At 45.4% G+C, this 20,703-nt stretch overlaps 1 protein-coding gene across 6 annotated transcripts in view; it reads right to left on the reverse strand.

The window, feature by feature from the left end:
* The window catches only part of Rbm47 (RNA binding motif protein 47), a 130,311-nt gene that overhangs the window by 54,653 nt on the left and 54,955 nt on the right, over nucleotides 1-20,703 (reverse strand). For 4 of the 6 annotated variants that reach the window (XM_013009041.1, XM_013009039.1, XM_013009038.1 and 1 more), the window contains one exon: nucleotides 19,741-19,823. The exons of the other annotated variants lie outside the window; for them this stretch is intronic. The gene's annotated coding sequence lies outside the window, so the exon portion shown is untranslated. The remainder of the gene's footprint in view (nucleotides 1-19,740; nucleotides 19,824-20,703) is intronic. 6 annotated transcript variants of the gene reach the window in all.

Consider the following 20,703-nt stretch of genomic DNA (forward strand, 5'->3'; position numbering starts at 1 on the left):
ACACACACACACACACACACACACACACACACACACACACACATTTCAATTCATATACCTGGGTTTTTCATTCCTGAAAATTTCTTCCATTGGGGTCTGTCTACAAGGCAATGCCAGACTGCAACTGAATAGAGGATGGCTATGCAAAGCGACACGGATGAATGGCGGATATAAATGCCAAGTGAAAAGAGAAGAGCATTGAGATTGTACTTTTCTTTTTTTAGGAGTTCATGGTTGCTTGACAAGAAATGTACTCATTACCTTACTCATGTGACTGTAACCCCTCTGTACAGTATCTTTACAATAAAATTAAATCTAAAAAAAAAAAAAAGAGTGTATTGTTATGGAGGAGTTCCAGATCAGCCTGTTGGCAATGTAGCTCAGGGGCAGACCACTCACCTGGCACAAATGGTACAAGTCCCTGGGTTTGGTCCCTAGCAGGAAGGCAGAGGGAAGGAAGGAGTTAATAGTTAAAGCTAACGGTGTTAATAGTTAAAATTAATAGTTAAAGCTAACGGTGTTGCCAGACTTAACACAATGGAAATGATGGTATGTGGTGAAGGGAGAAAGATACAGAATATTTGGTAGGGATAATAATCTCCTCTTTGGTCTGGGTGGTAGCTACACAGGTACATAAATATGCACATATTAAACCGGGTGCTGGTGGCTCACACCTGTAATCTTAGCTACTCAGGAGGCTGAGATCTGAGGATGGGGTTAAAAGCCAACCTGGGCAAGAAGGTCCATAAGACTCTCATCTCCAATTAAAACCAAAAATCTAGAAATAGCACTGTGGCACAAGTGATAAGAGAGCTTGCCCTGGCTGAAGAGCTGAGCGACCAGTGCCCGGGCCCAGAGTTCAAGCCCCATGACCAAAAAAAAAAAAGTACATATTCCTCAAGACACAAATTATACCTCAATACGTGTATAAAAATATTGTTTTTCATGGTCTGCAGATGTAGCTTGGTACCAGAAGCCCTGGGTTTGGTTTTCAGTACCACAAAATAAGTGAATGAATGAATGACTGAATAAATGAGAGAATGAACCAATAATTTTCAAAGCACTGACTGGATTTCTCTGCTTTCTTCTAGTCTCATATTTCCACGTGTGACAGCTCCATTTATTAGTGTCTCATAATTGTAGGTATTACTTACATTTCATGTATCTATTTAGGTAAAAACTCTGGTACTTTCCTGGATTTAAAAGAAAAAAAAATTTCCCCTAAACTGATTTGCACTCCTCACTGTCATTGAAGCAGTCATGTGGCCCACATTCTTGCTAGAACAGGTTATACCTGGAAACTCACATGATCAAATTCAGCTAAGGTGGAGCAATGACACCAGAGGCTATGAAGTCTTTGCTGAGGACAGTGTGGTTGTCCTTTCTCATTCTTGTTCACCTGCCTTCGTACCACCCCTGCCTTCGTAGATGTTCTCATTGATTTGTGTATTTACTCTGAGTTTTGAACACCTACTGTGTGCTAAGGATGGAGACAGTCACAAGCTGTGACTGAAGGGAACATCATACTGAAGGATGGAGAGATGAGAGCCAGTTTGTAATCCCAGCTACCTTGAGCTTAAAGGGAGAAAGATCTCAGTCCAAGGCCAGCCTTGGAAAAATCTTGAGACCCTATCTGAAAAAAAAAAAAAAAAGGAAGCAAAAAGCAGCTGAGGGCATGTGGACAGCGTGTTTGAGGTCCTGAATTCAAACCTCCATGCTGCCAAAAATGACAAAAGCATTGAGAGATTGAGAGCCGACTGAGAAGCTAGCCCAGAATGAGCCCTCAAGAAGTGTTTACTGAATGAATGAGTAGATGAATGAATGAATGGTCTGTCACTGGCAAAGAGAGAAGCAAGAGTTCTGGGAAATCAGAAACTAATGGCAGCAAGATCTATACATTTATTGGTGCTGCAGCATTCATCCTGGCTGCTGACTCTTTTGCCTTACCCGAGACCTTCAGGTGCTGACCTTGCTCATAAAACCTACTTAGGTTTTATTTCATCCTACAAAAACCATCAGCCAGCAGCAGTGTCTGTGAGATTCCTCCGGGCAGTCCCCACAGCTATGACCTCAGGCTTGGGGGGGGGCGGGGTAAGGGTGGGGCATGTGGCTTTGACAGCAGTCACCATTCACCCACCAAGTCCTCCTAGAGTTGTGACAGTTCTGTCCAGAAAAAAAACAAGGCAGGCCTGCCTCCTTCAACATTATCACACGTGCAAGAGGCCCTTGCACGACGGGCTTACTCACTCTTGTCCTCAGAGATTTCACTATCACATTTAACCAATCAAGAGTAACAAATAGCCGGGCGCCAGTGGCTCACGCTTGTAATCCTAGCTACTCAGGAGGCTGAGATCTGAGGATCATGGTTCAAAGCCAGCCCGGGCAGGAAAGTCTGTGAGACTCTTATTTCCAATTAACCACCCGAAAACTGGAAGTGGTGCTGTGGCTCAAGTGGTAGAGCGCTTGCCTTGAGCTGAAGAGCTGAGGGACAGCGTCCAAGCCCAGAGTTCAAGACCCATGACAGACCAAAAAAAAAGAAAAGAAAAAGCAAAATAAGTAACAAATAAGAAGTGGGGGGGAGGGGGGCTGTAACTAGCCATCTAAAAGACAGATAGACACCCAACAGTTAACCCTTGTAGAGAGCTATCACTCAATTATACACCTTATAAAGCCAACCTGCCTCATCAACATTATCATCCCACATTTAAAGCCACGGAGCAACAAGCCCTAGAGAGGGGGCTGGGCTATCCACGGCTGGATTTGATGCATGATTGGATTCATAATAAACAACAGTGAGACTCTACGAATATTAACAGGGCATCTAAGAAACATGTGGTGATCTTACTTTCTTACAGTTCTGCCCAGAGCTGGGCATTTTAAATTGGGGGCGGGGTGGAAGAAATCAAACCTTGTAAGGCATTGGTGACTCATGCCTATAATCCTAGACTGAGATCTACGGACAGCAGTTCAAAGCTAATCTGAGGTGGGGTAGTCTAGGAGACTCTTATCTCCCATTAAGCACCAAAAAGCCAGAAATAGAGGTGTGGCTCAAGTGGTAATAGCTTTAGCCTTGGGCTAAAGGGCAGCATCCAGACCCTGGGTTCAAGCCTCAGTCTTGGCACCAAAAATTCTTTTTAAGACTTCCCCAATGAAATTTAAAGGCAAAACAAAGAGTATCTAGAAATGGCTTGTGTTTAGACTTTTTTTCCTCCAGATCTTTTGGTTCCTGTAATAACATTTCAGACTCCACACTGCTTCTGTCTATGTTAGGGAGCTTGGCGAGTCCTGGGCTCATTAGTGGGGTGGGCATTTTTGAGTGGTTTTGACTCAAAGAAGGTGTACAGTTTGAACACATCTATGATAGGTAAGTTTTCCATACTTGTTTTGAAATCTGGAAAAATTAATCCAGTTATCCAAACTTATATAACCTTTCAGTGGTCAAAGAGAAGCGACTCACTGAGAAACTAGATTTTCTGCTCTGGATATTTAAAACACAAAAGACAAACAAAAACTGGCTTTCCACTTCTGCAGCTGTTCCATGGGCTCCCATTTGCCTGAACACACAAAAGCCAACAGGGAAATTCTCCCCATGGGAGAAGTTTCTGGATACTTTTGAAACAATCTCCCGACCAGCCATTTTATAATAACTAACCCTTGCTTTATTCTACCAGGGTCCCTCGGTGCAAAAATCAGATTCAAATCACATTTCTGTCAGATCAGTTCATTCTTACATTCGTACCATCTTCATATTTAAAGTCTGCTATAGCCCACAAGCCAAAAATGCCAGACACCTGTTAAACCCCATTGAACCTATTGTGACAGTGTTCCCTAAGAAGAGGCAATTATAGAAACTTTGGGGAGCTATTCTTTTTCTAGATTTTCCTAGCTGTGGCTCGAGGTCTAGCCTCTAATATCACAACTGCCATCTGTGTCTAACCCACGACTACAACTGATCAAATATAAATCCCTGACCAAGGGTCTAGATCACCTAAGCTTACATCTCTCCATCCTCATAAAAGAAGAGAAAGACAAGAAGTGTTCATTCATTAGTTTCTTGAAAGCCATGACCAGAATATAGAAAAATAATTTTCAGCCTGCTGTGCTCTGGGAGAGGACGTAGTTTCAGATTCATCTTTGTATTTGTTATCTTACCTAAATTTAACATGATGGGGGCAGGGGTGGAGGTAGGAAGAGATTGAAAGTATTTTCAGGAAACTGGAGCTGCCATTTAGTAAAACATTGAAATGGAATGAGTCACTGGGCAGACAAGGCACAAGGTGACATTTGGCCTCGCAGAATCCAGGCACCCGGCCCCCAACTCTTTACACCAAAGCAAAAGCTAACACCGATTCTCTTTCAGGCCAAGGCTCTGGCACAGGGAGATTTGATTCGATCTCAGCGACACACGCATCCCTCTAGTAAAATCAAAACCCTACGTTCTCTGGAAACGGAAGATTACAATTCTCCAGGAACTCAGCACTGCCAAAAAACAGAATTTGCAAAGAAATTCCTCTCCACTGCCCCCCCCACACCCCCTCCGCCACCATCCCTGCCCCTTCAACAGAAGGGAACCCGAATCCTCTGAAATCTGCGATTTTAAATATCAAATACATATGAAAGTATGAACCAAGTACCTGCCAAACACCTGGCGGGCGCGCTCTCTCTCTCTCTCTCTCCTGTGAGGTCTCCTCCCACACTCTGGCCACGGAATGCCCTTCCAAACCACGGCTCAGTGCTTTTGGTAAATGTTTTACAAGACACTAAACAGCCAGTGTCCCACCCTCTGAGCAAACACCATTGAGAGAACACAGTATAATGGTCCCAAAGATAGCTTGCGATGTACAATAATGTCAATGAACAAGCCATCTCGATTTCCACATTTGCCCCTAAAAGAAAACAAAAATAAAAAACAAACAAAAAACCACCTCTAAATCTGCTGGGTTGGGCTCAGGCTGGGGGCTAGCAGGAAAGGTTTCTAGAAATAAATCTTGACACCCCCCACCGCCCTGGAGCCTTCTAGCTAGATTTGTTTTGTCTTAAAGGTAACCTTATGATAAGCCCATTGTTCTAATCTCCAGGCAAGTCTCCGCCCGCAAACTCAAAAAGGTATGAAAAGCCCTAGTTTAAAAAAAGGAGAAGACAGAGCACACAGGAGTCACTCCACGGTGGCCATATGGAAAACAGACTTGCAAAAGACTGCTGGAGCTGTCTCCCGCAAGCTCTCCTCAGTTTCCATTTCCCTCAAGTTACTCATGGTTAAAAAACCAACTCTGCGCCAAACCAGAAGTTTCGCATTCCATTCCAGTTAACAATTACAACCGGAGGTTAAGAGAAACTGATGGGCGCCTATTAGCACAGCCAGCTTGTCAGGTGCCACTTGGTACCACCTGGGTTAACTAGACAGAGGATACCAGAGAGCCTCTGCCGGGTCTGGCTTTCCAGAAGTACCTGTGAGCATTCCTGGGATCCCTCCCCCAGAAAACGTGAGGGGGACACAGGCCTACTTGCTCTAGGGCAGTCCAGGAGCTGAGGAAGAATTATGGAGCTGCGATCAAGTCTAAAAAGAGATCGAATACTGTGTGGAGAATCGGGGTTTAGCTCTAGCATTGGACTCACACCTCAGAAACAGGTTAGGCAGAGAAGAAAAGCCATTTTCTTGTCCCCACCCCCACCCCAGTCTCCAAGAGTCCTCAGAATTCTGCACTTTGTGCTCTGTGAGGGCTAGTGGGGTGGAAAGAAAACACCGTGGACTTCAAATCCTGGTTTTTCTACGCTCCAGCTGTGCGACCTTGAGCTAACACCTCCACTCTGAGACTTTTTAAAAAAAATGTCTCTGTGACAGGACCATGGCTAGTCACGAAGGCACCTCAGAAGATCAACTCTTGAGCCCTGAACACACAGCAGTTCTTTATTGTATTTATTTTTTTGCTAGTCCTGGGGCTTGAACTTAGGGCCTGGGCACTGTCCCTGAGCTTCTTTTGCTCAAGATTAGCCCTCTACCACTTGAGCCACAGCACTACTTCTGGCTTTTTCTGCTTATGTGGTGCTGAGGAATCGAACTCAGGACTTCAATACATGCTAGGCAAGCGCTCTACCACTGAGCCACCTTCCCAGCCCCACAGAGCAGTTCTTTATGCCTGAAAATCAGGACTTGAGGGGCTGTTGCCTGTGTCCCACACCATACCTCAGGGATAGGGGTCCCATCCGGTTTCCATTTCTTCTAGTAGTTTCTAGTTAGTGCCGGGCACGTAAGCTGCTCTGAGGTAAGGTGAAGAGATCTGTTTTGGGTGGGTAACACAAATGACTTTTTATCTGCCTTCTCTGGGGTGTGGCCAAAGGGCAGGGCCAGGCCAGGCTGCCTTCTCCTGCTCAGGGCTTACACCACCTGCTCCCAATTGCTCTTTAGCACCATTAGTTAACAGCCTTACCCAGACCTTATGGCCTCTCCTTCCCCTTCCTTTCCAGGTTTTCTCTCTCCCCCTCTTTTCCCTGCAAGACAGAATGGGGCAGTGGAGGAGGATGAAGCCTTTTAGTTCTGTATCTTCTGGTCTTTTATGGGACATTACCAACAGCTTAGAGCAGGGGTTTCGACAAATCATATTATTATCCAAAGACAGAAAGACTCAACAACTGGCCCAGGGACACAAAGCCACCACTGGAGGACTGGCATGGATGCTGGTGCCAGGATGCCCCTGTGACCCATCAAGGCACTGGCTGACTCCTCACCCCAAATGAGGCATTTGTGTATGAACCCCTGGACACGAAGTCTAGGGCCTTACTGTGCAAGAATATAAGAATATATTACAATTGTGTGTGTGTGTGTGTGTGTGTGTGCGCCAGACCTGGGGCTTGAACTCAGGGCCTGGGTGCTGTCCCTGAACTTTTTGGCTCAAGCTTAGTGCTCTACTGATTGAGCCATAGCACCACTTTTGGCTTTTTGGTAAGTACTTGGAGATAAGAGTCTCATGGACTTCCCTGCCCAGGCTGGCTTTGAACCCCAGTTCTCAGGTCTCAGCCTCCTGAGTAGTTAGGATTACAGGCATAGGCCATGGGTGCTTGGCTATATTTAAATTTTGATAAATAAAATCCAAGGACATAATATCTAAATGCAAAAGAGTGCTACAATGATGCAGAAAATTCCCATATAAGCAAAGGCTATAGTTGGGAAGTTTGATGTTGTTTTGTCTTTTTCTCTCCCTCCCTATCTCCTCCTTTTCCTCCCTCCTCCCTCTCTCCCTTGTGAAGACAAGGCAGCCAATGAGACAGCCACCAAATGCCTCGAAAACCAAGCCTCATGTACAAGTGCCTACAATTCCCATATACTTGATGGGGGGGGGGGGTCGCGTAAGTACGATCACAGGTGAGAACCCAGGAGGGGGGCGCTCTGCTGCACCAGCTGCGCGCACCAGAAGGCTGCACCGGGATCCTTGCGCTCTGCCTCAGTCTAACTCTCCTCGCTGGGGCATGCCATAACTTCCTCACTCTGTGAGCGTTCTTCAGCATGTCCAGATCCTCTCTCCTCTATTTCCGGTCCCTCTGTTCAGAACCCATTTGGCTCTGCTGTCCTTCACTGATTTCCCTGTCCTTCCACAGGGTGTCTTCCCTCTACCTTTTCTTCCCATCCCAATGGCCACCAGTACCATTCATGGATGTCTATTATTGGGGTTCTCAGTTGACCTCCAAACCTAATCTGATGGTGTAATTTCCTCACTTCAGGTAAGCCTGCCTCCCTCCTTCCCTCCCTCCCTCCCTTCCTTCCTTCCTGAACTCAGGGTCTGGGCACTGTCCCTGACCCACTTTGTGCTCAAGGCTAGTGCTCTACCATTTGAGCCACAGCACCACTTCCAGATTTTTCTGAGTAGTAATTGGTGATAAGAGACTCATGTACTTTTCTGCCCAGGCTGGCTTTGAACTCTGATCCTCAGATCTCAGCCTCCTGAGAAGCTGGGAATGTAGGCGTGAGCCACCCGTGCTTGGCTGGGTAAGCCTTTCTTGGTCATCATTTCCTGGGGTCACAAACGAGATATTTGACTTTGAGTCCTGTGGGCTGTGCTCTGCTCTGCACCTGTATGCTGCTATACCCAAATGGGACAGTTCAAGCTGTTCGGAGGTAATTCTGTGTCCCTGAGAAAGGACTGTGCCTTCTACACAGTGTTTAGTGGTAACACTTTCTACCTCCAGCCATGCCATGCCATGCCATGCTGTTTTTATGTATTTATTGTCACTAGGTTGCCAATGTGCAGGTAGAATCTTGAAATGGCTGGCCACAGAGCTCAACTTGGCAGAGTAATTAACCTGGGGAGATCGCCGCTCTACCACCCTGTGCCTATTCAAAGCGTCTGTCATTAAGGGGGAATAAAGAAAGTAAAGGAAGAACCAATCCTTTTGGGTTGGATGCCTGGCTCAAGTGGTAGCTTGCCAACCAATGAGCAAATGCAATCGAGAGAGAGGGAGAGAGGAAGAGAGGAAGGAGAGAGAGGAGAGAGAGAAGAGGAGGAGGAGGAGAGGGAAAGGGAATGAATCTGTCAGCCTAGTGCTGTCCTGGGTATTTCTGTGGTAAGTATAGATCTGACTGCAGAAAGGGTTCAGATTCTGAAATGGCTTTTTTTGGGAGGGGGGGGGTTCATGGGTGCTGGGCCTGGGTGCTGTTCCACAGCTCTTCAGCTCAAGGATAGGGCTTTACCACTTAAGCCACAGCACAACTTCGGTTTTTTGGTGGTTAATTGGTGATAAGAGTCTCAGAGACTTTCCTGCCCAGGTTGGCTTTGAACCATGATCCTCAGATCTCGGCCTTCTTACTAGCTAGGCTTACAGATGTGAGCCACCAGCGCCCGGGTCTGAAAGAGGTTTTGAACTCCTTGGGATGCTGAAGATTAGAAGAAAGAGGTGGAGATTTTGTGCTGTAGTCTCCTAGAAGTTCCCCAAGCCCTTGAAACTGCCACAGATCACTCAACCCCAGGACTGTGGCCTTGGAAACTGCTCAGGACCCAGCTCTCCCTCAACCAAGATCCTAAGGAAGTATGTTCCCAAGTTGCCCAGGAGAGGCGAGGCCGGGCGGGACTGGTGGAGGAAGGAGCCCCGCCCAGCGCTGTCTTTCCCAGGACCTCCACTGAAGCAGCAATTCTCCAAGCCCCGGGCACCAACCAGGTTCTTAGTCCTACATTTGCCTCTTTGCTCATGACATTTGCATGGTGGTGAAAACGGGAAGGGTGATTTTGGAAGACAGGATGGCACTACAAACCAGAAGACGTGGCAGTTCTCATCTTTGGGCAAAGGGCTTTTGTTGATGTTGTTTTAAAAAGCCAGTTTTTCTTTAAAATGCCTTTGATAAAACATTAACAGTAACTTTTTTTTTTTTTGCCTATTCTGGGGATTAAACTCAGGGCCTGGGCACTGTCCCTGAGCTTCCTTTGCTCAAGGCTAGCACTCTACCATTTGAGCCACAGCACCACTTCTGTTTTTTTGTTTATGTGGTCCTGAGAAGTTGAACCCAGGGCTTCAAAGCATGCTAGGCAAGCACTCTACCACTAAGCCACGTTCCCAGACCCTAACTAACATTTTTTTAAGCTCTTGACTCTGTGTGTGTGTGTGTGTGTGTGTTCAAGACCACTTTACCACTTGAGCCTTATCTCCACTTTGGGCACTTTGGTGTTTAACTGGAGATAAGAGTCTCCTGGACTTTCCTGCTTGGGCTGGCTGTGAACTTTGATCCTTACATCTCAGCCTCCTGAGTAGCTAGGAATACAGGCACAAGCTACTAGCACCCAGCTAAATCTTAATTCTTAAGTATAGAGGAAGTATGATGGTATTTCTTCTGTGAACCAATCAGGTTCACAGAAGGCCTCAAGCATGGCTGAGCTGCAGTGGACTGGCGGCCACTTTCATCTTAGAATGACAATTGTATGTTAAAAAAAAAAAAACAACTATAGCTATTCAGCTTTAGACATTTGGCAGCCATTTTCTAGAAAATGAAAGACATGTCTGTTAAAGAATGCCACTGACAGTTATCATCAAGCTAAAATTGGGGGGGGGGGGACTTGAATCTATCTCCAGTGGCTAAAGTGATAGGATACTAGCCTTGAGCAAAAAGAAGCATTAGGGATGGTGCTCAGGCCCTGAGTTCAAGCCCCAGGACTGGCAAAAAAACCCCCAAAAACATAAAGATATTGAATCTACCTCCATGACTTTATAACTTCCCAATAATTAAAGGCTTCACTGACCAGATCAATTGTAATGATAACAAATTCTAGCATTATATTATATCATGAAATGTGTCAATATTTGGAAGATCTTTTACAACTCAGTGAACTGATGCTTTCCAAATGACCAGCATTACCATTTATGTCGGAAAGACCCATTCAAAGTACAAGACAGGCTGAGGACTCTAACGGAACAGAGCATGGAATATTCATTGATATGGTGAGAAGTGGCATACAGCAATGGATCTTTACGAAGCTACCCGTTGTGGAGTTTGGCATGTAATTTCAGCTATTCTGGAGACAGAAAGAAAAGATCATGGTTGGAGGCCAGGTAAAAAATTAGTGAGGCTCCAACTCAACCAATATTTGCATGTTGGTGTATACCTGCCATTTCAGCTTTATAGGAAATATAAATAGGCAGATCACAGTCCAGGCTGGCCCAGACAAAAAAGCAAGACACTATCTCAAAAAATAAAAATGAATGAGGATAAAAGGGGATTGAAGGTATGGCTCAAGTGATAGAGTGAATGCCTAGCAAGCTCCAAAAATGAAAAAAAAGCATGTTTACAATAATCTCAAAGGGATACTAAAAATATCTTTCTCTTTTCCAAACATATAACTTGGTGAGGCTGAATTTCCTCTAAATACTTCAATGAAAATAATGCACCTCAATAGTCTGAAGCAGAAAGAAATAAATACAGAAGACTTTTCTCAAACTCATCACTAAATACAGTCAATATCTACTTTTTTTTTTTTGGTCGGTCATGGCGCTTGAACTCTGGGCCTGGGCGCTGTCCCTCAGCTCTTCAGCTCAAGGCTAGTACTCTACCTCATCACTTCTGGTTTTCTAGTGGATTATTGGAGATAAGAGTCTCATTTGGCCTCAGGCTGGCTTTGAACCTTGATCCTCAGATCTCAGCCTCCTAAGTAGGTAGGATTACAAGCGTGAGCCACCAGTGCCTAGCAATTATCTACTTTTTGAAATATAGTTATTTTTCATTAAATATGCTATTTATGTTAACATAAAGTTATTATTCTAAAAGAACTTAAAATAACTTTAATTTCTTTAAGCTCTAAAGCAGTAAATAGCAATAAACTAAAATACATGAACAAGTACATAGTTAGGCCAGGTATGGTGTAATAGCCCTGTAATCCCAGCACTCAGGAAGTTGAGGCAAGAGGACCTCCAGTTCTGTAGTAAGAGCCTGTCTCAGACAAAAATCAAACCAAATCGAACCAAACTAGAAGCATGCTTCGCTCCTCAATAATTTCTAAGAACATAAAAATAGGGTTGCCACATTTAGCAACTAAAAACGATACTTTAGTATAGTGTGGTCCATGCAACATTTGAGACTCATTTTACCAACAAATTATTTTATCTAAAGTTTATATCTAATTGGGTATCCTGCATTTTATGTGCTTGTTAAGATGTCCAGAGTCCCAAAAGTTGGATCAACACTGAACCAAAAAACCAGGCCCTTCAAACACACTAAAACACAAATACCAACACATATAAAGCACCCACTATATACAAGACACAAGGCTAGATTTTTGATGTATGCAATTTCCCCCAGAAGCCTATGTAACAGATATAATTATAATTCCTATTTCCTCATCGGAATGAGGAAATCAAACCCAAAGAAGCCAAATGAAGCTAACACGGGTAGGCGGCGGCATGATTAGAACCCAGTGCTGACTCTCAAGTTTCCCCTGGCAGGCCTACACCACGTTATCACAGTCCTTAGAAGAAACCACAAGGCATGGGGTACTGCTATTAGTTGGAAGGTGCGGGGACCCTGGTGATGAGTTAGAACCATCTATTTGGGGAAGGGGAGAGGTGCGCGCGCGTGCACACACACACACACACCAGTGAACTTGAGGGACCGGACACTGTCTCTTAGCTTTTACACACACACACACCAGTGAACTGAGGGACTGGACACTGTCTCTTAGCTTTTACACACATACCCACACACGCCAGTGAACTGAGGGACCGGACACTGTCTCTTAGCTTTTACACACACACACACACACACACAGTGAACTGAGGGACCGGACACTGTCTCTTAGCTTTTTTCATACAAGGCTGGTATTCTACCACTTGAGCCACTGCTTTGCTTCTGGCTTTTTCGGTGGTTAATTAGAGATAAGAAGCGCCAAGACTTTCCTGCTCAGGCCAGCTTTGAACTTTGATCTTTAGATCTCAGCCTCCTAATTACAGATGTGAGGATCACAGATATGAGCCGTGGGAGCCTGGCTGCTAGACCCATTCTAGGGAATGAGATGGGTATTTCTCCCGATGAATCTGTGCCAATTGAAGTAAAAGTGGTGGACAGCCCAGGTGGCTTTTTCTTTTTCTTTTTTTTTTTTTTGGGGGGGGGGGTCCGGTCATGGGGCCTGAACTCTGGGCCTGGGCACTGTCCCTCAGCTCTTCAGCTCAGGGCTAGCACTCTACCACTTGAGCCACAGCGCCACTTCCGGCTTTTTTCTTTTTGCTTATGTGGTGCTGAGGAATCAAACCCAGGGCCTCATGCATGCAAGGCAAGCACTCTACCACTGAGCCACCTTCCCAGCCCCCAGGTGGCTTTTTCACACAACCTTGACCCCAGCCACTGGGAACACTTAGGCATTCTAGCAAACAAACAAGGGTAAGGTACAGAGGCCTCCACTAGGCACAAGCTCTGTAGATGTAAACATGAATTTGCCTGCAGCTACCAAGGGAAGGGCTTCCCCACGTGCACTCCAATGGAGTGCAGGCCAGGGAGGGAAGGTTCTAGACCTTCCCCAGGGAAAGATTTCCTCAACAAAAGGAAGATTTAACATTTCTGTTTATTGTAAATGTGAGTTTTTATTAGAGGTGAGGCACTGGATTATGATCGCAGCAGTTGTGTACACAAAGGGCTTGGAAAATTAGCCTAGGGGACAAAGAGGAAGGGGAAAAAGGACACAGCAGAGGGAAATAAATACCCAAACTGGACTGTCTAATAGGCTCATTTTAGAAACTGAGACTTGATGCTGACCTAGATAACAGGAAAAAGAAGAAAAGGGAAGCCTGGTGCTCTGGGTATTGGCCAATGGGCATTAGAAACAAAAGTGAAAGAAGTATTCAAAGAAATTCAACTTGGAGATGGGTACTGGTGGCTCAGTCCCAAGGACCTAGCTACACAGGAGGCTGAGGTCTGAGGATCAACCCAGACAGGAAAGTCCTCAAGAGACTCTTATCTCCAATTTACCAGAAAAAAAAAAAATACAGTAGTAGAACTATGGAAGTGAAAAGGCGAAGGGATGGCACCCAGGCCCTAAGTTCAAATCCCAGTACCAACACACCAGAAAGAAGAAGAGGAGGAGGAAGAAGAAGAAGAAGAGGAGGAGGAGAATTTGCTGGGATGACAGGTGCACATTACCGCATCCAGCTTCACTCCGTGGAGACAGGGCCTCATGGACTTTTCAGCCCTAGCCAACCTCTATCTAAAACAGCTGTCCTCCCCTTCTCAGCCTCCCACATGGCACCCAGGCATTGCCACCTAGTTATGAGTTGAATAGGAGTCCAGGGATCTAACGAACTGTCTTCCCAGGCTGGCCTCAAACGGCCATCCTCCCAGTCTCAGTCTCCCACATAGCTTAGGATAACAGGCACACACACATAGCACTCAGCTATGGGTTGAGAAGGGATCACATGACATGTTTCTGCCTAGACCAGCTCAAACTGTGACCCTCCCAATCCCAGCCTCCCAAGGAGTGAAAGTTACAGGTGTGGGCCACAGATGCCCACTCTAGTTCTTCTTTCTACTTTCTTCTCTCTTTTCTTTCTTCTTTCTTCTTCTTCTTCCTTTTTTTTTTCTTTTTGGTTGGTTGTGGGGCTTGAACTCAGGGCCTGGGCACTATCCCTGGGCTTCTTTTGCTCAAGGCTAGTACTCTACCACTTGAGCCACATCACCACTTCTGGCTTTTTCTGTTTATGTGGTATTGTGGAATCGAACCCAGGACTTCCATACATGCTAGGCAAGCACTCTACTATTGAGCTACATTCCCAGGCCTGTGGCTGATTTTTATCAGTCTTCATGAAATCAGTATGGTTGCACTGTTACTATTGCCTCTTTTTTTTTTTTTTTTTTGTCAGTCGTGGATCTGAACTCTGAATCTGAGCACTATCCCTCAGCTCTTCAGCTCAAGGCTAGTGCTCTACCACTTGAGCCACAGCACCACTTCCAGCTTTTTCTGGTTATGTGGTGCTGAGGAATCGAACTCAGGGCCTCATGCATGCAAGGCAAGCACTCTACCACTGGGCCACCTTCCCAGGCCCACTATTAGCTTGACATCTAACAACAGCAGATACCAGTGCATGTGACCGAAGAGAACGTCACTTTGTATTTGTCTGCTCAGCTGCAATGGATGCATCTAGTAGCAACTTGCTTTAGGCAATGCATAGCATTGCATGAGGTTCCATCTCTGCACAGCTTGGATGCCGGTCTAATGACTGGCATGAAGACCTTTCATCTTGGATTCGTCATCGCTGACATTTGAATGTCACCCATGAAATGTGCCTAAGATTTGAGGATGTCATTAGACACCAATTTTAACCTCAGAACCGCTACTGACCTATTATGCTGCCAAAGGACACATGCATTAGTAGGTAGAGTCCCACAGCGTTCCCTTTCTTTGTGTGGGCTGGAAGTCAGCCTCTTCCTTGTAGGAGACAGACAGACCTCCTTTGTAGGCAGACATCACTTGTCCACCATGTTATTGGTTTGAATCCTGGCTCACTTCTACCTTCCTACCTTTTCACTTGAAAATGGGTTATCTTGTTTGGTAGACAAAAGATGATCAATGAGCCAAAGATAGATAGATAGCCAAAGGAATTGTTGGGTCTATGAAACATTTGTAAATAAAATAATTTGGGCTGTTTGTGAGTTGTGTTTGTGTGTGTGTGTGTGCGCATGCGTGTGCACGCACATGTACAAGTATTGGGTCTTGCAATCAGGGCCTTGTATCCTTGTTTAGCTTTTTCACTCCAGGCTGGTGCTCTATACTTGAGCCACTTGCACATCTAGCTTTTTGCTGATTACTTGGAAATAAGAATTTCATGGTCTCAGGCTGGATTTGAACCTTGATCTTCAGATTTCAGCTTCCTGAGTAGCTAGGATAATAGGCCTGGGCCACTGATTCCCTGGCTAGCATTTCACTCTGCACTTCTGCTGAGGCAAAGAAGAAAGCCATCATTGTAGTGCTCATGCACTTGCCTCAGTATTTTTCATATGGTGGATTTAGATAGGTGGATAAACTTGAATCGCGTTGAATCATGGGTCTTTTAAAATCTCTTAGTAGCAATAATTATGATGACACAGTAAATAGTGACTATAGGTGGCTGGAAGACATTGCTCAAGTGAGAAAGGAGAAAAGTTGTCTTGCAGCCACTCTGCTAGGTTTGTGCTGAGCCGCCCTCTGTCATTTGTGACAGGTCCTTGTTAGCAAATGACAAAACAAAAGACAAAGTGTTTTAACTCTGTTGTTTGACCTTTGGGAATATTTGTTCTTCGGCAAGTTTCCTTCATATCAGGCCATAGGAGTTATGCAACTGTCAAAGAGTGTCCCTTCCATCTGCCGTACTGAGCTGAAATATGGGGATGGTCCTTTCTCAAAAGCTCTTCCTCGCCAGGCACTGGTAGCTTATGCCTGTAATCCTAGCTGCTCAGGAGGCTGAGATCTGAGGATCATGGTTCAAAGCCAGCTCTGGCAGGAAAGTCCATGAGACTCTTATCTCCAATTAACCACCAGAAAACCCGAAATGGTTCTGTGGTAGAGCTCTAGCCTTGAACCGAAGAGCTGAGGGATAGCGCCCAGGCCCAGAGTTCAAAGCCCATGACTGACAAAACAAAAAACAAACAAAAAAAAACCCTCTTCCTTCCTTCCTCTCAATTGATTTTTAGGGAATTTAGGAAAATTCTGTTTCTGAGAAATTTGTGATTTCATCAACTGGACTCTTCAAGAGCCCTTACCAAAGAAATAATGTCTAATCAATTCACGTGTTCCTCCTCTTTAAATGCATTTTGCATTTTCAACTTGGAGGTTAAATAAATAATACCTATTTCCTAATTTATTAACTTCCTCAAAATGGAAATCTGGACTCTGATGAGTAGAGTCTGAATTAGGACTCCAAATGTTTTACTATTTTAGCTGAGTGCTGATGGTTCATGCCTGAAATCCTAGCTTTCCAAGAAGCTGAGATCCAAAGGATTACTGTTTGAATGAAGCCAACCCCAGGAAGAAAATTTTGCCTCCATCTGCAAAATAACCAATAAAAAAGCTAGCCGGGGGCATGGCTTATTTGGTAGCGTGTCAGCCATGTGCAAAAGATTGAGAGCATGAAGCCTTGAGTTCAAGTCCCACTAGAGGGAAAGAAGGGAAGAGAGGGAAGGTGGCAGGCAGGCAGGATCACATCAAATTCACTTCTGGCTGAGAAGGTAACAAGTTTGATATGCAATTGTGTGTACATGTCTGTGGGTATGTGTGTTCACACATTGCTGAATTTGTCAATCCCATACTGGCTGAAGTGTCCCTGCTCAGTAGTGCTCTTTTTTTTGGCTGGTTGTGGGGCTTAAACTCAGGGCCTGGGCACTGTCCCTGAGCCTCTTTGTGCTCAAGGCTAGTGTTTTACCACTTGAGTCACAACACTTCTGGCTTTTTCTGACTTGTTGATTGGAGATGAAAGTCTCACAGATTTTCTTTCCTGCCCGGGCTGACTTCCAACTGCTATCCTCAGATCTCAGCCTCCTGAGTAGCTAGAATTACAGGCGTGAGCCACCAGTGCCCGCTTTAGCAGAGCTCTTAATAGGAAATGTCAACACAGAGACCTGAGCTCAAGGCCCAAGAGTCTCACAGCAGTTCAAGGCAGGTGCAGGGTCAACAGCTGGCCTCTGTTCTAGAACCACTTCCGTTTATGTATGTATGTATGTATGTATGTATGTCGGTCATGGGGCCTGAACTCTGGGTGCTGTCTCTCAGTTCTTCTTCAGTTCAAGGCTAGCACTTTACCACTTGAATGGCAGCACCACTTCTGGCTTTTTTTGCTTATGTGGTGCTGAGGAATCCAACCCAGGGCCTTATACATGCAAGGCAAGCGCTCTACCACTGAGCCACCTTCTCAGCCCCCACTTTCATTTAAATCCAGTCTTTGGATGAGAACTACTAATCATCTGGGTAAACCATCAACATCCACTGGTGCATCACAGAAGGAAAAAAAGGGAAACGTGGCTGGGGACAAATTGATCACTTTTCTGGGTGGACGGAAGAGGGAGAGCAGAACAGAGACTGGAGGAGAAAATTCAAAAGTTTGTTACAATCTGGGACTGGAAACCCAGCTCTCATAAGTCATATTGACAGAAGAGGAAAGATGCCTGTCTGAACCGCAAAATAAAGTAACAAACAAACTTGGATCAATGGCTTTAAGAGATTTCAAAGGTTTGACTACGAATCTGACCAAGGCCTTATTTTTACAAGAAATGCTGGCTCTGCTGAAGGCATTCTCTCTGCCTCTCTGCCCAGAGTTTCAAGATGCCTTGAGCCCAACGCTCTCTGTCTATAGCACGGCTTCTAGGCCCTCATAGAAACTTAGCTTTCCATGTAATATTAGTAACTGAAATCCTTTCCTTACTTAGCTCAGAGTACCTCTCAGTTCACTCAGGAGATCACCCATTCTCTATCCTTAAAAATCCAAACCCATCTGAATACAGCCCAAATAGATCACATTTGTAACTACAAAAATAGATCCAGGAAATCTGTTGAAATTGTTTTGGGAAGTGGGGAAGGGAGACACTGAGGAGATTGAAAGGTAAGATTGATCAGAATATAGTGAATTAACTGGAACACAATAATGTATCTCACCTTGTAGAACTAATGTAAACCAAAAAAAAAAAAAATGTTCTAACACTCTCCTACCAGATAAAGTTGAAGTATGCATACTGTACTCTACAAAAAACCAGGCAATAGGGAACGTGTAATGTTGGCCCTTTGTTGATTATCAGAGAAATGCTGTGTTTCTCTGAATCTAAGTTTCCATAAGATGCATTCAAATCTCAGGCATGTTAAGTGGAGGGCTGCCTTCTATGGTTGACGACCATATGCAGTGAATTCTACAGGAAAAACTCACACTAGATATTGCCATAAAGTTAGTGTTAAAAGGGTTTAACACAGGCGCTGGTGGCTCACACCTATAACCCTAGCTACTTAGGGGGCTGAGACCGTTCAGAGCCAGCCCGGGCAGGAAAGACTATGAGACTCTTATCTCCAATAAACCACTCAGGAAACCAGAAGTGGGGCTGTGGCTCAAGTGGTGAGTGCTAGCCTTGAGCTAAAAAGCTGAGGAACAGCACCCAGGCCCAGAGTTTAAGCCCCAAGGCCAGGGGTGGGGGGAAGAATTTAAACCAAATCATTTCAGCAGAATTATTTTTCTCTCTCTCCCTTCGTGTGCGAGTGTGTGCGTGTGCGTGTGTGTGTGTGTGTGTGCGCGCGCGCGCGCACGTACTGGGGCTTGAACTCAGGACCTGGGTGTCAATTCTGAGCTTTTTTGCTCAAGGCTAGCAGTCTACTACTTGAGCCACAACTTCACTTCCAGCTTTTTTGGTGGTTAACTGGAGATAAGAGTCTCACATACTTTCTCGTTTAGGCAGGCTTTTGTTTTGTTTTGTTTTTTTGGGTCTGGGCCTGGTCTCTGTCCCTCAGCTCTTCAGCTCAAGGCTAGCACTCTACCACTTGAGCCACAGCGCCACTTCTGGCTTTTTTCCTTTTTGCTTATGTGGTGCTGGGGAATCGAACCCAGGGTCTCATGCATGCAAGGCAAGCACTCTACCACCAAGCCACTTTCCCAGCCCCATGTTTAGGCAGGCTTTGAACCATGGTCCTCAGAACTCAGCCTCCTGAGGAGCTAGGATTACAAATGTGAGCCACCAGAGCTCAATTAATTTTTTTTAATCCTACTTATTTGTTTTTATTTTACTTCCAGGCATGGATACTCTGGTGTAGCTTAGCCCTGGCTCCAAACTCTGCATCCTCTGCTTTAGTTGCTAGGATTATGGGTGTGCTCTACCACACCACCCAGCAATTTAGAGCTCTTTAGTGGTAGTAGTACTAAAGGTAGTAGTAGTAGTAGTAATGGGATTTAGACTCTGGGCCTGAGTGCTGTCCCTGTGCATAACAGGTGTTTTATATATTTTTTTAATTTTTTAAGGGAAGTGAGATTAGCTTTTGGTTGTCTCCAGGCCATCTTCACCATCCCTATATTCTTTTTTTTTTTTTTTTTTTGTCGGTTGTGGGCCTGAATTCTGGGTCTGGGCGCTGTCCCTTAGCTCTTCAGCTCAAGGCAAGCTTTCTACCACTTGAGCCATAGCACCACTTCCGGCTTTTTCTGTTTATATGGTGCTGAGGAATTGAACCCAGGGCCTCATGCATGCAAGGCAAGCGCTCTACCACTGAGCCACCTTCCCAGCCCACCATCCCTATATTCTTGTTCATTTGTACCACAGTGAAGCTAAAGCCCCTGACTTACCAGACCTCCTCAAGGAGCCAAGGACCCGCGGACTGCTGCTGGGGGACCTGGTGCAAGCTGTCTTAATTCTTTCGGTACCCGAGCTGTGAAATGGAAACGATAACACAGTGACCCCAAGTCAGTCATTAAAAACCACCGAATGGACGGGGGAGAGGGGAGAAACGTGGTGTTCCGCTATTACTGCGTAAATCTGTGCTGGCATAGAATCACAAGGAAAGCTAGAAGACGGGGCACTGGAGGAACTTCCCGCTGGCCCATACACGATTGAAGGAAGGAGGTCACATCTTCCCTCCTCCCTGCCCCCCAGTTTTGCAAGGCTCCTCAGATTCATATGAGCTAAATGGCGTTCAAGAAAATCTTCCTCTGGGCTGGGAACGTGGCTCAGTGGTAGAGTGCTTGCCTTGAGCTGAAGAGCTGAGGGACAGTGCCCAGGCCCAGAGTTCAGGCCCCAGGACTGGACCCAAAAAAAAAAAAAAAGAAAATCTTCCTCTGCCAGGGAAGGAGGAACACACAGGAAGTGCCCACAGCCCCCCTAATGGCAAACTCTGCTCTGCTGGCCTGCTCGCTGGATGATCCTGGGCATTGGACACAACCTCTCTGAGCCTCTTGTTTCCCCTATCAGATGAGCCCAACATGATCCAGCTACGAAGAGACTCCATAAGGACTGTACTCTGGGAGCCTGGCACCAATAAAATTCTCAGTGAAGGGCAAGTCATGATTACTAGATTCATTTGAAATTCTTTCAACACGGGCATGTTACACTGTAGTGTTTGAGAGTAAATCATCAAACACTGGTGTGTGTGTGTGTGTGTGTGTGTGTGTGTGTGTGTGTGCACACATGCATGTGTCAGTATAGGGGCTTGAATTCAAGGTTTCTGGACCTCACTTGGCTTTTTCAGTCAAAGAAAACACTCTACCACTTGAGCCATTTCCCTGGTTAACTAGAGAGAAAAGTCTCTTGGA

Source organism: Dipodomys ordii, unplaced genomic scaffold (genome assembly GCF_000151885.1).
Source record: "Dipodomys ordii isolate 6190 unplaced genomic scaffold, Dord_2.0 Scaffold8, whole genome shotgun sequence".
Lineage (NCBI taxonomy): Eukaryota > Metazoa > Chordata > Mammalia > Rodentia > Heteromyidae > Dipodomys > Dipodomys ordii.